This window comes from Taudactylus pleione, unplaced genomic scaffold, assembly GCF_031769625.1.
Source record: "Taudactylus pleione unplaced genomic scaffold, aTauple2 ptg000174l, whole genome shotgun sequence".
In the NCBI taxonomy this organism is placed as follows: Eukaryota; Metazoa; Chordata; class Amphibia; order Anura; family Myobatrachidae; genus Taudactylus; species Taudactylus pleione.
The window spans coordinates 6,239,924-6,256,206 of record NW_028284576.1 but is presented as its reverse complement, the minus strand read 5'-3'; the positions used below and the strand labels follow the sequence as shown (position 1 = coordinate 6,256,206).

At 36.0% G+C, this 16,283-nt stretch overlaps 1 non-coding gene across 1 annotated transcript; it reads left to right on the top strand.

Moving 5' to 3' along the window:
- The first annotated feature begins 1,604 nt into the window (after positions 1-1,604).
- On the top strand, positions 1,605-1,677 carry TRNAA-AGC (transfer RNA alanine (anticodon AGC)). Its single transcript has one exon. It is a non-coding gene; the product is annotated as a tRNA-Ala (tRNA).
- The last annotated feature ends 14,606 nt before the right edge of the window (positions 1,678-16,283 follow it).

Below are 16,283 nucleotides of genomic sequence, written 5' to 3'. Positions count from 1 at the left end.
AGCTCAAATGGTAGAGCTCTCGCTTAGCATGCGAGAGGTAGCGTGATCGATGCCCGCATTCTCCAGATAACATTTTGGAACCAAAATTTGCTGCAATATATCAAGTGAAGAATAACATTCCTGACCAAAATTCTTCACTGTTTTTATTTTCTTCTGATGCCCCAGAGGAATGCTGAGTTACATATAGTTATCTTGAAAATTACATGGAAACAATTTGGGGTTGATTCAAAGAGCTGATACACCACATTTCCTGTGAGTAACTGACTAAAAGCCACACTTATGGTAGCTCCAAACTTGCAGCAATTTGTTGAAGCCCCATAATGCTGCATAAAAAAGTGATATCGGGTTGCTAGGGGTCCAATTTCAACTCATGTAACTGGTGTTACTATACTGTTGCAAGGTTAACTTACCCCCTTTGTACATAATTGAATCAACTTCTCAGAATTAACCCAGTGGATCCCAGTATCTGGTATATGTTAATACATTTTTCTTATTCTTCAGGCTAAAAGTCACTGTGAATTTTTAGCTTATTCTCTATATCTTCTTAGGACTGATCACTTGTTTTCAATTTGTAAAGTTCTTTCTAGTATTATCTAACACTAGCTGGAAAGCCATGGAAGTAGAGTTAGTAAAGTCATAGCTGTTAATTTCCGTGTAAGTTTGTGTATTGAGGTAAAATGTAGACAAATGGCTGGTAAATTTTGTCAAATATAGAATCCTCCTGCCACAGAATAACAAATACTAAACATGTTACTGGGGGAGCTTGAACCACTGAACTTTTGGTTAACAACTGAACGCGTTAAACAATTGCGCCGCAAAGACACATGAAAGTGCTTCCCAATGGATATTATCATTAAGGGAAGATGAACCAGCAGAACTGAACTTACACTGCTTAAAAGTTTCTAACTTGGATCATTTCTTACAAATGGACACTATAATATGAACTTGTGCAAAGTAAGAAATAACAGGATTATACCCTGTGAATTGAGAATTTTGTCAGGGTGTGAAAATATCTTAGTCATGATGGGGGTGAATCAATCCAGTTATAAAAGGGTTGAAATAGGGGGATTTCAGTTAGTCCAAGGATCCAAGAAAATGAGAACTTATTTGCAGTGTTATGAAAAATTCTAGTTATGTATTCACAATGATAGATGTGCCAAATTGTATTTATAATAAAGATAGAGAATGGTGAACCTGAGTTTTTTCAATATAAAGCTATATGGCATTTGGTAGCACTCAAAATATGCGTTATAAATTTGTGGGTATACTTAGGAATGTCAGAAATATAATGAGATAAAAGGGAATATGACAGGGAGTTGGGCATTAAAATTCCTATGAGAAGGAAAGTAAGACAATGTATCTCTGTTCAAAATGGAAGTAAGTTGGGACAGTGCCACCAGATGTGGGACAGTTTCCTCAGCCCCACAAAGTCTCCAACACAATGGTGATAAAGAAGGAAACATTTTATGAAATCATTAAGGTACTAAATACCAATGATAATGGGATTTCACTAAACTTGAGGCTAATGGATGTTTTTGAGATGTTATTTCTAAATGTAATCCAGTCCTCCTGGTGTAAGTGGTGTAAATGGTTTTAACATCTAAGGGGAATTAGCTCAAATGGTAGAGCGCTCGCTTAGCATGCGAGAGGTAGCGGGATCGATGCCCGCATTCTCCAGATAACATTTTGGAACCAAAATTTGCTGCAATATATCATGTGAAGAATAACATTCCTGACCAAAATACTTCACTGTTTTTATTTTCTTCTGATGCCCCAGAGGAATGCTGAGATACATATAGTTATCTTGAAAATTACATGCAAACAATTTGGGGTTGATTCAAAGAGCTGATACACCACATTTCCTGTGAGTAACTGACTATAAGCCACACTTATGGTAGCTCCAAACTTGCAGCAATTTGATGTAGCCCCATAATGCTGCATAAAAAAGTGATATCTGGTTGCAAGGGTCCAATTTGAACTGCTGTAACTGGTGTTACTATACTGTTGCAAGGTTAACTTACCCCCTTTGTAAATAATTGAATCAACTTCTCAGAATTAACCCAGTGGATCCCAGTATCTGATATATATTAATACATTTTTCTTATTCTTCTGGCTAAAAGTCACCGTGAATTTTTAGCTTATTCTCTATATCTTCTTAGGACTGATCACTTGTTTTCAATTTGTAAAGTTCTTTCTAGTATTATCTAACACTAGCTGGAAAGCCATGGATGTAGAGTTAGTAAAGTCATAGCTGTTAATTTCCATGTAAGTTTGTGTATTGAGGTAAAATGTAGACAAATGGCTGGTAAATTTTGTCAAATATAGAATCCTCCTGCCACAGAATAACAATTACTAAACACGTTCCTGGGTGGGCTTGAACCACCGAACTTTGTAGAGTTAGTAAAGTAGAGTTAGTAAAGTCATAGCTGTTAATTTCCATGTAAGTTTGTGTATTGAGGTAAAATGTAGACAAATGGCTGGTAAATTTTGTCAAATATAGAATCCTCCTGCCACAGAATAACAATTACTAAACACATTCCTGGGTGAGCTTGAACCACCGAACTTTTGGTTAACAACTGAACGCGCTAAGCAATTGCGCCACAAAGACACATGAGAGTGCTTTCTAATGGATATTATCAGTAAGGGAAGATGAACCAGCAGAACTGAACTTAAACTGCTTAAAAGTTTCTAACTTGGATCATTTCTTACAAATGGACACTATAATATGAACTTGTGCAAAGTAAGAAATAACAGGATTATACCCTGTGATTTGAGAATTTTGTCAGGGTGTGAAAATATCTTAGTCATGATGGGGGCGAATCAATCCAGTTATAAAAAGGTTGAAATAGGGGGATTTCAGTTAGTCCAAGGATCCAAGAATATGAGAACTTATTTGCAGTGTTATGAAAAATTCAAGTTATGTATTCACAATGATAGATGTGCCAAATTGTATTTATAATAAAGATAGAGAATGGTGGAACTGAGTTTTTTCAATATAAAGCTATATGGCATTTGGTAGCACTCAAAATATGCGTGATAAATTTGTGGGTATACTTAGGAATGTCAGAAATATAATGAGATAAAAGGGAATATGACAGGGAGTTGGGCATTAAAATTCCTATGAGAAGGAAAGTAAGACAATGTATCTCTGTTCACAATGGAAGTAAGTTATGACAGTGCCACCAGATGTGGGACAGTTTCCTCAGCCCCACAAAGTCTCCAACACAATGGTGGTAAAGAAGGAAACATTTTATGAAATCATTAAGGTACTAAATACCAACGATAATCGGATTTCACTAAACTTGAGGCTAATGGATGTTTTTGAGATGTTATCTCTAAATGTAATCCAGTCCTCCTGGTGTAAGTGGTGTAAATGGTTTTAACATCTAAGGGGAATTAGCTCAAATGGTAGAGCGCTCGCATAGCATGCGAGAGGTAGCGGGATCGATTCCTGCATTCTCCAGATAAGATTTTGGAACCAAAATTTGCTGCAATATATCATGTGAAGAATAACATTCCTGACCAAAATTCTTCACTGTTTTTATTTTCTTCTGATGCCCCAGAGGAATGCTGAGATACATATAGTTATCTTGAAAATTACATGCAAACAATTTGGGGTTGATTCAAAGAGCTGATACACCACATTTCCTGTGAGTAACTGACTATAAGCCACACTTATGCTAGCTCCAATCTTGCAGCAATTTGTTGTAGCCCCATAATGCTGCATAAAAAAGTGATATCGGGTTGCAAGGGTCCAATTTGAACTGCTGTAACTGGTGTTACTATACTGTTGCAAGGTTAACTTACCCCCTTTGTAAATAATTGAATCAACTTCTCAGAATTAACCCAGTGGATCCCAGTATCTGGTATATGTTAATACATTTTTCTTATTCTTCTGGCTAAAAGTCACCGTGAATTTTTAGCTTATTCTCTATCTCTTCTTAGGACTGATCACTTGTTTTCAATATGTAAAGTTCTTTCTAGTATTATCTAACACTAGCTGGAAAGCCATGGATGTAGAGTTAGTAAAGTCATAGCGGTTAATTTCCATGTAAGTTTGAGTATTGAGGTAAAATGAAGACAAATGGCTGGTAAATTTTGTCAAATATAGAATCCTCCTGCCACAGAATAACAAATACTAAACACATTCCTGGGAGGATTTGAACCACCAACTATTTAGTTAACAGAAAAACGCGCTAACCAATTGCACCACAGAGACACGTGAAAGTGCTTACTAATGGATAGTATCAGTAAGGGAAGATGAACCAGCAGAACTGAACTTAAACTGCTTAAAAGTTTCTAACTTGGATCATTTCTTACAAATGGACACTATAATATGAACTTGTGCAAAGTAAGAAATAACAGGATTATACCCTGTGAATTGAGAATTTTGTCAGGGTGTGAAAATATCTTAGTCATGATGGGGGCGAATCAATCCAGTTATGAAAGGGTTGAAATAGGGGGATTTCAGTTAGTCCAAGGATCCAAGAATATGAGAACTTATTTGCAGTGTTATGAAAAATTCTAGTTATGTATTCACAATGATAGATGTGCCAAATTGTATTTATAATAAAGATAGAGAATGGTGGAACTGAGTTTTTTCAATATAAAGCTATATGGCATTTGGTAGCACTCAAAATATGCGTTATAAATTTGTGGGTATACTTAGGAATGTCAGAAATATAATGAGATAAAAGGGAATATGACAGGGAGTTGGGCATTAAAATTTCTATGAGAAGGAAAGTAAGACAATGTATCTCTGTTCACAATGGAAGTAAGTTGGGACAGTGCCACCAGATGTGGGACAGTTTCCTCAGCCCCACAAAGTCTCCAACACAATGGTGATAAAGAAGGAAACATTTTATGAAATCATTAAGGTACTAAATACCAATGATAATGGGATTTCACTAAACTTGAGGCTAATGGATGTTTTTGAGATGTTATCTCTAAATGTAATCCAGTCCTCCTGGTGTAAGTCGTGTAAATGGTTTTAATATCAAAGGGGAATTAGCTCAAATGGTAGAGCTCTCGCTTAGCATGCGAGAGGTAGCGTGATCGATGCCCGCATTCTCCAGATAACATTTTGGAACCAAAATTTGCTGCAATATATCAAGTGAAGAATAACATTCCTGACCAAAATTCTTCACTGTTTTTATTTTCTTCTGATGCCCCAGAGGAATGCTGAGTTACATATAGTTATCTTGAAAATTACATGGAAACAATTTGGGGTTGATTCAAAGAGCTGATACACCACATTTCCTGTGAGTAACTGACTAAAAGCCACACTTATGGTAGCTCCAAACTTGCAGCAATTTGTTGAAGCCCCATAATGCTGCATAAAAAAGTGATATCGGGTTGCTAGGGGTCCAATTTCAACTCATGTAACTGGTGTTACTATACTGTTGCAAGGTTAACTTACCCCCTTTGTACATAATTGAATCAACTTCTCAGAATTAACCCAGTGGATCCCAGTATCTGGTATATGTTAATACATTTTTCTTATTCTTCAGGCTAAAAGTCACTGTGAATTTTTAGCTTATTCTCTATATCTTCTTAGGACTGATCACTTGTTTTCAATTTGTAAAGTTCTTTCTACTATTATCTAACACTAGCTGGAAAGCCATGGAAGTAGAGTTAGTAAAGTCATAGCTGTTAATTTCCGTGTAAGTTTGTGTATTGAGGTAAAATGTAGACAAATGGCTGGTAAATTTTGTCAAATATAGAATCCTCCTGCCACAGAATAACAAATACTAAACATGTTACTGGGGGAGCTTGAACCACTGAACTTTTGGTTAACAACTGAACGCGTTAAACAATTGCGCCGCAAAGACACATGAAAGTGCTTCCCAATGGATATTATCATTAAGGGAAGATGAACCAGCAGAACTGAACTTACACTGCTTAAAAGTTTCTAACTTGGATCATTTCTTACAAATGGACACTATAATATGAACTTGTGCAAAGTAAGAAATAACAGGATTATACCCTGTGAATTGAGAATTTTGTCAGGGTGTGAAAATATCTTAGTCATGATGGGGGTGAATCAATCCAGTTATAAAAGGGTTGAAATAGGGGGATTTCAGTTAGTCCAAGGATCCAAGAAAATGAGAACTTATTTGCAGTGTTATGAAAAATTCTAGTTATGTGTTCACAATGATAGATGTGCCAAATTGTATTTATAATAAAGATAGAGAATGGTGAAACTGAGTTTTTTCAATATAAAGCTATATGGCATTTGGTAGCACTCGAAATATGCATTATAAATTTGTGGGTATACTTAGGAATGTCAGAAATATAATGAGATAAAAGGGAATATGACAGGGAGTTGGGCATTAAAATTCCTATGAGAAGGAAAGTAAGACAATGTATCTCTGTTCAAAATGGAAGTAAGTTGGGACAGTGCCACCAGATGTGGGACAGTTTCCTCAGCCCCACAAAGTCTCCAACACAATGGTGATAAAGAAGGAAACATTTTATGAAATCATTAAGGTACTAAATACCAATGATAATGGGATTTCACTAAACTTGAGGCTAATGGATGTTTTTGAGATGTTATTTCTAAATGTAATCCAGTCCTCCTGGTGTAAGTGGTGTAAATGGTTTTAACATCTAAGGGGAATTAGCTCAAATGGTAGAGCGCTCGCTTAGCATGCGAGAGGTAGCGGGATCAATGCCTGCATTCTCCAGATAACATTTTGGAACCAAAATTTGCTGCAATATATCAAGTGAAGAATAACATTCCTGACGAAAATTCTTCACTGTTTATATTTTCTTCTGATGCCCCAGAGGAATGCTGAGTTACATATAGTTATCTTGAAAATTACATGGAAACAATTTGGGGTTGATTCAAAGAGCTGATACACCACATTTCCTGTGAGTAACTGACTATAAGCCAGACTTATGGTAGCTCCAAACTTGCAGCAATTTGTTGTAGCCCCATAATGCTGCATAAAAAAGTGATATCGGGTTGCTAGGGGTCCAATTTGAACTGCTGTAACTGGTGTTACTATACTGTTGCAAGGGTAACTTACCCCCTTTGTAAATAATTGAATCAACTTCTCAGAATTAACCCAGTGGATCCCAGTATCTGGTATATATTAATACATTTTTCTTATTCTTCAGGCTAAAAGTCACCGTGAATTTTTAGCTTATTCTCTATATCTTCTTAGGACTGATCACTTGTTTTCAATTTGTAAAGTTCTTTCTAGTATTATCTAACACTAGCTGGAAAGCCATGGATGTAGAGTTAGTAAAGTCATAGCTGTTAGTTTCCATGTAAGTTTGTGAATTGAGGTAAAATGTAAACAAATGGCTAGTAAATTTTGTCAAATATAGAATCCTCCTGCCACAGAATAACAAATACTAAACACATTCCTGGGTGGATTTGAACCACCAACCTTTCAGTTAACAGAAAAACACGCTAACCAATTGCACGACAGAGACACGTGAAGGTGCTTACTAATGGATAGTATCAGTAAGGGAAGATGAACCAGCAGAACTGAAATTAAACTGCTTAAAAGTTTCTAACTTGGATCATTTCTTACAAATGGACACTATAATATGAACTTGTGCAAAGTAAGAAATAACAGGATTATACCCTGTGAATTGAGAATTTTGTCAGGGTGTGAAAATATCTTAGTCATGATGGGGGCGAATCAATCCAGTTATAAAAGGGTTGAAATAGGGGGATTTCAGTTAGTCCAAGGATCCAAGAATATGAGAACTTATTTGCAGTGTTATGAAAAATTCTAGTTATGTGTTCACAATGATAGATGTGCCAAATTGTATTTATAATAGAGATAGAGAATGGTGGAACTGAGTTTTTTCAATATAAAGCTATATGGCATTTGGTAGCACTCAAAATATGAGTTATAAATTTGTGGGTATACTTAGGAATGTCAGAAATATAATGAGATAAAAGGGAATATGACAGGGAGTTGGGCATTAAAATTCCTATGAGAAGGAAAGTAAGACAATGTATCTCTGTTCACAATGGAAGTAAGTTGGGACAGTGCCACCAGATGTGGGACAGTTTCCTCAGCCCCACAAAGTCTCCAACACAATGGTGATAAAGAAGGAAACATTTTATGAAATCATTGAGGTACTAAATACCAATGATAATGGGATTTCACTAAACTTGAGGCTAATGGATGTTTTTGAGATGTTATCTCTAAATGTAATCCAGTCCTCCTGGTGTAAGTGGTGTAAATGGTTTTAATATCAAAGGGGAATTAGCTCAAATGGTAGAGCTCTCGCTTAGCATGCGAGAGGTAGCGTGATCGATGCCCGCATTCTCCAGATAACATTTTGGAACCAATATTTGCTGCAATATATCAAGTGAAGAATAACATTCCTGACCAAAATTCTTCACTGTTTTTATTTTCTTCTGATGCCCCAGAGGAATGCTGAGTTACATATAGTTATCTTGAAAATTACATGGAAACAATTTGGGGTTGATTCAAAGAGCTGATACACCACATTTCCTGTGAGTAACTGACTAAAAGCCACACTTATGGTAGCTCCAAACTTGCAGCAATTTGTTGAAGCCCCATAATGCTGCATAAAAAAGTGATATCGGGTTGCTAGGGGTCCAATTTCAACTCATGTAACTGGTGTTACTATACTGTTGCAAGGTTAACTTACCCCCTTTGTACATAATTGAATCAACTTCTCAGAATTAACCCAGTGGATCCCAGTATCTGGTATATGTTAATACATTTTTCTTATTCTTCAGGCTAAAAGTCACTGTGAATTTTTAGCTTATTCTCTATATCTTCTTAGGACTGATCACTTGTTTTCAATTTGTAAAGTTCTTTCTAGTATTATCTAACACTAGCTGGAAAGCCATGGAAGTAGAGTTAGTAAAGTCATAGCTGTTAATTTCCGTGTAAGTTTGTGTATTGAGGTAAAATGTAGACAAATGGCTGGTAAATTTTGTCAAATATAGAATCCTCCTGCCACAGAATAACAAATACTAAACACGTTACTGGGGGAGCTTGAACCACTGAACTTTTGGTTAACAACTGAACGCGTTAAACAATTGCACCACAAAGACACATGAAAGTGCTTCCCAATGGATATTATCATTAAGGGAAGATGAACCAGCAGAACTGAACTTACACTGCTTAAAAGTTTCTAACTTGGATCATTTCTTACAAATGGACACTATAATATGAACTTGTGCAAAGTAAGAAATAACAGGATTATACCCTGTGAATTGAGAATTTTGTCAGGGTGTGAAAATATCTTAGTCATGATGGGGGTGAATCAATCCAGTTATAAAAGGGTTGAAATAGGGGGATTTCAGTTAGTCCAAGGATCCAAGAAAATGAGAACTTATTTGCAGTGTTATGAAAAATTCTAGTTATGTATTCACAATGATAGATGTGCCAAATTGTATTTATAATAAAGATAGAGAATGGTGAACCTGAGTTTTTTCAATATAAAGCTATATGGCATTTGGTAGCACTCAAAATATGCGTTATAAATTTGTGGGTATACTTAGGAATGTCAGAAATATAATGAGATAAAAGGGAATATAACAGGGAGTTGGGCATTAAAATTCCTATGAGAAGGAAAGTAAGACAATGTATCTCTGTTCAAAATGGAAGTAAGTTGGGACAGTGCCACCAGATGTGGGACAGTTTCCTCAGCCCCACAAAGTCTCCAACACAATGGTGATAAAGAAGGAAACATTTTATGAAATCATTAAGGTACTAAATACCAATGATAATGGGATTTCACTAAACTTGAGGCTAATGGATGTTTTGAGATGTTATTTCTAAATGTAATCCAGTCCTCCTGGTGTAAGTGGTGTAAATGGTTTTAACAACTAAGGGGAATTAGCTGAAATGGTAGAGCGCTCGCTTAGCATGCGAGAGGTAGCGTGATCGATGCCCGCATTCTCCAGATAACATTTTGGAACCAAAATTTGCTGCAATATATCAAGTGAAGAATAACATTCCTGACCAAAATTCTTCACTGTTTATATTTTCTTCTGATGCCCCAGAGGAATGCTGAGTTACATATAGTTATCTTGAAAATTACATGGAAACAATTTGGGGTTGATTCAAAGAGCTGATACACCACATTTCCTGTGAGGAATTGACTATAAGCCAGACTTATGGTAGCTCCAAACTTGCAGCAATTTGTTGTAGCCCCATAATGCTGCATAAAAAAGTGATATCGGGTTGCTAGGGGTCCAATTTGAACTGCTGTAACTGGTGTTACTATACTGTTGCAAGGTTTACTTACCCCCTTTGTAAATAATTGAATCAACTTCTCAGAATTAACCCAGTGGATCCCAGTATCTGGTATATATTAATACATTTTTCTTATTCTTCAGGCTAAAAGTCACCGTGAATTTTTAGCTTATTCTCTATATCTTCTTAGGACTGACAACTTGTTTTCAATTTGTAAAGTTCTTTCTAGTATTATCTAACACTAGCTGGAAAGCCATGGATGTAGAGTTAGTAAAGTCATAGCTGTTAATTTCCATGTAAGTTTGTGTATTGAGGTAAAATGTAGACAAATGGCAGGTAAATTTTGTCAAATATAGAATCCTCCTGCCACAGAATAACAATTACTAAACACGTTCCTGGGTGGGCTTAAACCACCAAACTTTTGGTTAACAACTGAACGTGTTAAGCAATTGCGCCACAGAGACACGTGAACGTGCTTTCTAATGGATATTATCAGTAAGGGAAGATGAACCAGGAGAACTGAACTTAAACTGCTTAAAAGTTTCTAACTTGGATCATTTCTTACAAATGGACACTATAATATGAACTTGTGCAAAGTAAGAAATAACAGGATTATACCCTGTGAATTGAGAATTTTGTCAGGGTGTGAAAATATCTTAGTCATGATGGGGGCGAATCAATCCAGTTATAAAAGGGTTGAAATAGGGGGATTTCAGTTAGTCCAAGGATCCAAGAATATGAGAACTTATTTGCAGTGTTATGAAAAATTCAAGAGATGTATTCACAATGATAGGTGTGCCATATTGTATTTATAATGAAGATAGAAAATGTTGGAACTGAGTTTTTTCAATATAAAGCTATATGGCATTTGGTAGCACTCAAAAAATGCCTGATAAATTTGTGGATATACTTAGGAATGTCAGAAATAAAATGAGATAAAAGGGAATATGACAGGGAGTTGGGCATTAAAATTCCTATGAGAAGGAAAGTAAGACAATGTATCTCTGTTCACAATGGAAGTAAGTTGTGACAGTGCCACCAGCTGTGGGACAGTTTCCTCAGCCCCACAAAGTCTCCAACACAATGGTGATAATGAAGGAAACATTTTATGAAATCATTAAGGTACTAAATACCAACGATAATCGGATTTCACTAAACTTGAGGCTAATGGATGTTTTTGAGATGTTATCTCTAAATGTAATCCAGTCCTCCTGGTGTAAGTGGTGTAAATGGTTTTTAACATCAAAGGGGACTTAGCTCATATGGTAGAGCGCTTGCTTGGCATGCGAGAGGTAGCCGGATCGATGCCCGTGTTCTCCAGATAAGATTTTGGAACCAAAATTTGCTGCAATATATCATGTGAAGAATAACATTCCTGACCAAAATTCTTCACTGTTTTTATTTTCTTCTGATGCCCCAGAGGAATGCTGAGATACATATAGTTATCTTGAAAATTACATGCAAACAATTTGGGGTTGATTCAAAGAGCTGATACACCACATTTCCTGTGAGTAACTGACTATAAGCCACACTTATGGTAGCTCCAAACTTGCAGCAATTTGTTGTAGCCCCATAATGCTGCATAAAAAAGTGATATCGGGTTGCTAGGGGTCCAATTTGAACTGCTGTAACTGGTGTTACTATACTGTTGCAAGGTTAACTTACCCCCTTTGTAAATAATTGAATCAACTTCTCAGAATTAACCCAGTGGTTCCCAGTATCTGGTATATATTAATACATTTTTCTTATTCTTCTGGCTAAAAGTCACTGTGAATTTTTAGCTTATTCTCTATATCTTCTTAGGACTGATCACTTGTTTTCAATTTGTAAAGTTCTTTCTAGTATTATCTAACACTAGCTGGAAAGCCATGGATGTAGAGTTAGTAAAGTCATAGCGGTTAATTTCCATGTAAGTTTGAGTATTGAGGTAAAATGAAGACAAATGGCTGGTAAATTTTGTCAAATATAGAATCCTCCTGCCACAGAATAACAAATACTAAACACATTCCTGGGTGGACTTGAACCACCAACCTTTCAGTTAACAGCCAAACACACTAACCAATTGCACCACAGAGACACGTGAAAGTGCTTACTAATGGATATTATCAGTAAGGGAAGATGAACCAGCAGAACTGAACTTAAACTGCTTAAAAGTTTCTAACTTGGATCATTTCTTACAAATGGACACTATAATATGAACTTGTGCAAAGTAAGAAATAACAGGATTATACCCGGTGAATTGAGAATTTTGTCAGGGTGTGAAAATATCTTAGTCATGATGGGGGCGAATCAATCCAGTTATAAAAGGGTTGAAATAGGGGGATTTCAGATAGTCCAAGGATCCAAGAATATGAGAACTTATTTGCAGTGTTATGAAAAATTCTAGTGATGTATTCACAATGATAGGTGTGCCATATTGTATTTACAATGAAGATAGAGAATGGTGGAACTGAGTTTTTTCAATATAAAGCTATATGGCATTTGGTAGCACTCAAAATATGCGTTATAAAATTGTGGGTATACTTAGGAATATCAGAAATATAATGAGATAAAAGGGAATATGACAGGGAGTTGGGCATTAAAATTCCTATGAGAAGGAAAGTAAGACAATGTATCTCTGTTCACAATGGATGTAAGTTGTGACAGTGCCACCAGATGTGGGACAGTTTCCTCAGCCCCACAAAGTCTCCAACACAATGGTGATAAAGAAGGAAACATTTTATGAAATCATTAAGGTACTAAATACCAACGATAATGGGATTTCACTAAATTTGAGGCTAATGGATGTTTTTGAGATGTTATCTCTAAATGTAATCCAGTCCTCCTGGTGTAAGTGGTGTAAATGGTTTTAACATCAAAGGGGAATTAGCTCAAATGGTAGAGCGCTCGCTTAGCATGCGAGAGGTAGCAGGATCGATGCCCGCATTCTCCAGATAACTTTTTGGAACCAAAATTTGCTGCAATATATCAAGTGAAGAATAACATTCCTGACCAAAATTCTTCACTGTTTTTATTTTCTTCTGATGCCCCAGAGGAATGCTGAGTTACATATAGTTATCTTGAAAATTACATGGAAACAATTTGGGGTTGATTCAAAGAGCAGATACACCACATTTCCTGTGAGTAACTGACTATAAGCCACACTTATGGTAGCTCCAAACTTGCAGCAATTTGTTGAAGCCCCATAATGCTGCATAAAAAAGTGATATCGGGTTGCTAGGGGTCCAATTTCAACTGATGTAACTGGTGTTACTATACTGTTGCAAGGTTAACTTACCCCCTTTTGTAAATAATTGAATCAACTTCTCAGAATTAACCCAGTGGATCCCAGTATCTGGTATATGTTAATACATTTTTCTTTTTCTGGCTAAAAGTCACCGTGAATTTTTAGCTTATTCTCTATCTCTTCTTAGGACTGATCAGTTGTTTTCAATATGTAAAGTTCTTTCTAGTATTATCTAACACTAGCTGGAAAGCCATGGATGTAGAGTTAGTAAAGTCATAGCGGTTAATTTCCATGTAAGTTTGAGTATTGAGGTAAAATGAAGACAAATGGCTGGTAAATTTTGTCAAATATAGAATCCTCCTGCCACAGAATAACAAATACTAAACACATTCCTGGGTGGACTTGAACCACCAACCTTACAGTTAACAGCCAAACACGCTAACCAATTGCACCACAGAGAAACGTAAAAGTGCTTACTAATGGATATTATCAGTAAGGGAAGATGAACCAGCAGAACTGAACTTAAACTGCTTAAAAGTTTCTAACTTGGATCATTTCTTACAAATAGACACTATAATATGAACTTGTGCAAAGTAAGAAATAACAGGATTATACCCGGTGAATTGAGAATTTTGTCAGGGTGTGAAAATATCTTAGTCATGATGGGGGCGAATCAATCCAGTTATAAAAGGGTTGAAATAGGGGGATTTCAGATAGTCCAAGGATCAAAGAATATGAGAACTTATTTGCAGTGTTATGAAAAATTCTAGTGATGTATTCACAATGATAGGTGTGCCATATTGTATTTACAATGAAGATAGAGAATGGTGGAACTGAGTTTTTTCAATATAAAGCTATATGGCATTTGGTAGCACTCAAAATATGCGTTATAAATTTGTGGGTATACTTAGGAATATCAGAAATATAATGAGATAAAAGGGAATATGACAGGGAGTTGGGCATTAAAATTCCTATGAGAAGGAAAGTAAGACAATGTATCTCTGTTCACAATGGAAGTAAGTTGTGACAGTGCCACCAGATGTGGGACAGTTTCCTCAGCCCCACAAAGTCTCCAACACAATGGTGATAAAGAAGGAAACATTTTATGAAATCATTAAGGTACTAAATACCAACGATAATGGGATTTCACTAAATTTGAGGCTAATGGATGTTTTTGAGATGTTATCTCTAAATGTAATCCAGTCTTCCTGGTGTAAGTGGTGTAAATGGCTTTAACATCAAAGGGGAATTAGCTCAAATGGTAGAGCACTTGCTTAGCATGTGAGAGGAAGTGGGATCGATGCCCGCATTCTCCAGATTAGATTTTGGAACCAAAATTTGCTGCAATATATCAAGTGAAGAATAACATTCCTGACCAAAATTCTTCACTGTTTTTATTTTCTTCTGATGCCCCAGAGGAATGCTGAGTTACATATAGTTATCTTGAAAATTACATGCAAACAATTTGGGGTTGATTCAAAGAGCTGATTCACCACATTTCCTGTGAGTAACTGACTATAAGCCACACTTATGGTAGTTCCAAACTTGCAGCAATTTGTTGTAGCCCCATAATGCTGCATAAAAAATTGATATCGGGTTGCTAGGGGTCCAATTTGAACTGCTGTAACTGGTGTTACTATACTGTTGCAAGGTTAACTTTCCCCCTTTGTAAATAATTGAATCAACTTCTCAGAATTAACCCAGTGGATCCCAGTATCTGGTATATATTAATACATTTTTCTTATTCTTCTGGCTAAAAGTCACTGTGAATTTTTAGCTTATTCTCTATATCTTCTTAGGACTGATCACTTGTTTTCAATTTGTAAAGTTCTTTCTAGTATTATCTAACACTAGCTGGAAAGCCATGGATGTAGAGTTAGTAAAGTCATAGCTGTTAATTTCCATGTAAGTTTGTGCATTGAGGTAAAATGTAAACAAATGGCTGGTAAATTTTGTCAAATATAGAATCCTCCTCCCACAGAATAACAAATACTAAACACATCCCTGGGTGGGCTTGAAACACCAAACTTTTGGTTAACAACTGAACGTGTTAAGCAATTGCGCCACAGAGACACGTGAACGTGCTTTCTAATGGATATTATCAGTAAGGGAAGATGAACCAGCAGAACTGAACTTAAACTGCTTAAAAGTTTCTAACTTGGATCATTTCTTACAAATGGACACTATAATATGAACTTGTGCAAAGTAAGAAATAACAGGATTAGACCCTGTGAATTGAGAATTTTGTCAGGGTGTGAAAATATCTTAGTCATGATGGGGGTGAATCAATCCAGTTATAAAAGGGTTGAAATAGGGGGATTTCAGTTAGTCCAAGGATCCAAGAATATGAGAACTTATTTGCAGTGTTATGAAAAATTCAAGTTATGTATTCACAATGATAGATGTGCCAAATTGTATTTATAATAAAGATAGAGAATGGTGGAACTGAGTTTTTTCAATATAAAGCTATATGGCATTTGGTAGCACTCAAAATATGCGTTATAAATTTGTGGGTATACTTAGGAATGTCAGAAATATAATGAGATAAAAGGGAATATGACAGGGAGTTGGGCATTAAAATTCCTATGAGAAGGAAAGTAAGACAATGTATCTCTGTTCACAATGGAAGTAAGTTGTGACAGTGCCACCAGATGTGGGACAGTTTCCTCAGCCCCACAAAGTCTCCAACACAATGGTGATAAAGAAGGAAACATTTTATGAAATCATTAAGGTACTAAATACCAACGATAATCGGATTTCACTAAACTTGAGGCTAATGGATGTTTTTGAGATGTTATCTCTAAATGTAATCCAGTCCTCCTGGTGTAAGTGGTGCAAATGGTTTTAACATCAAA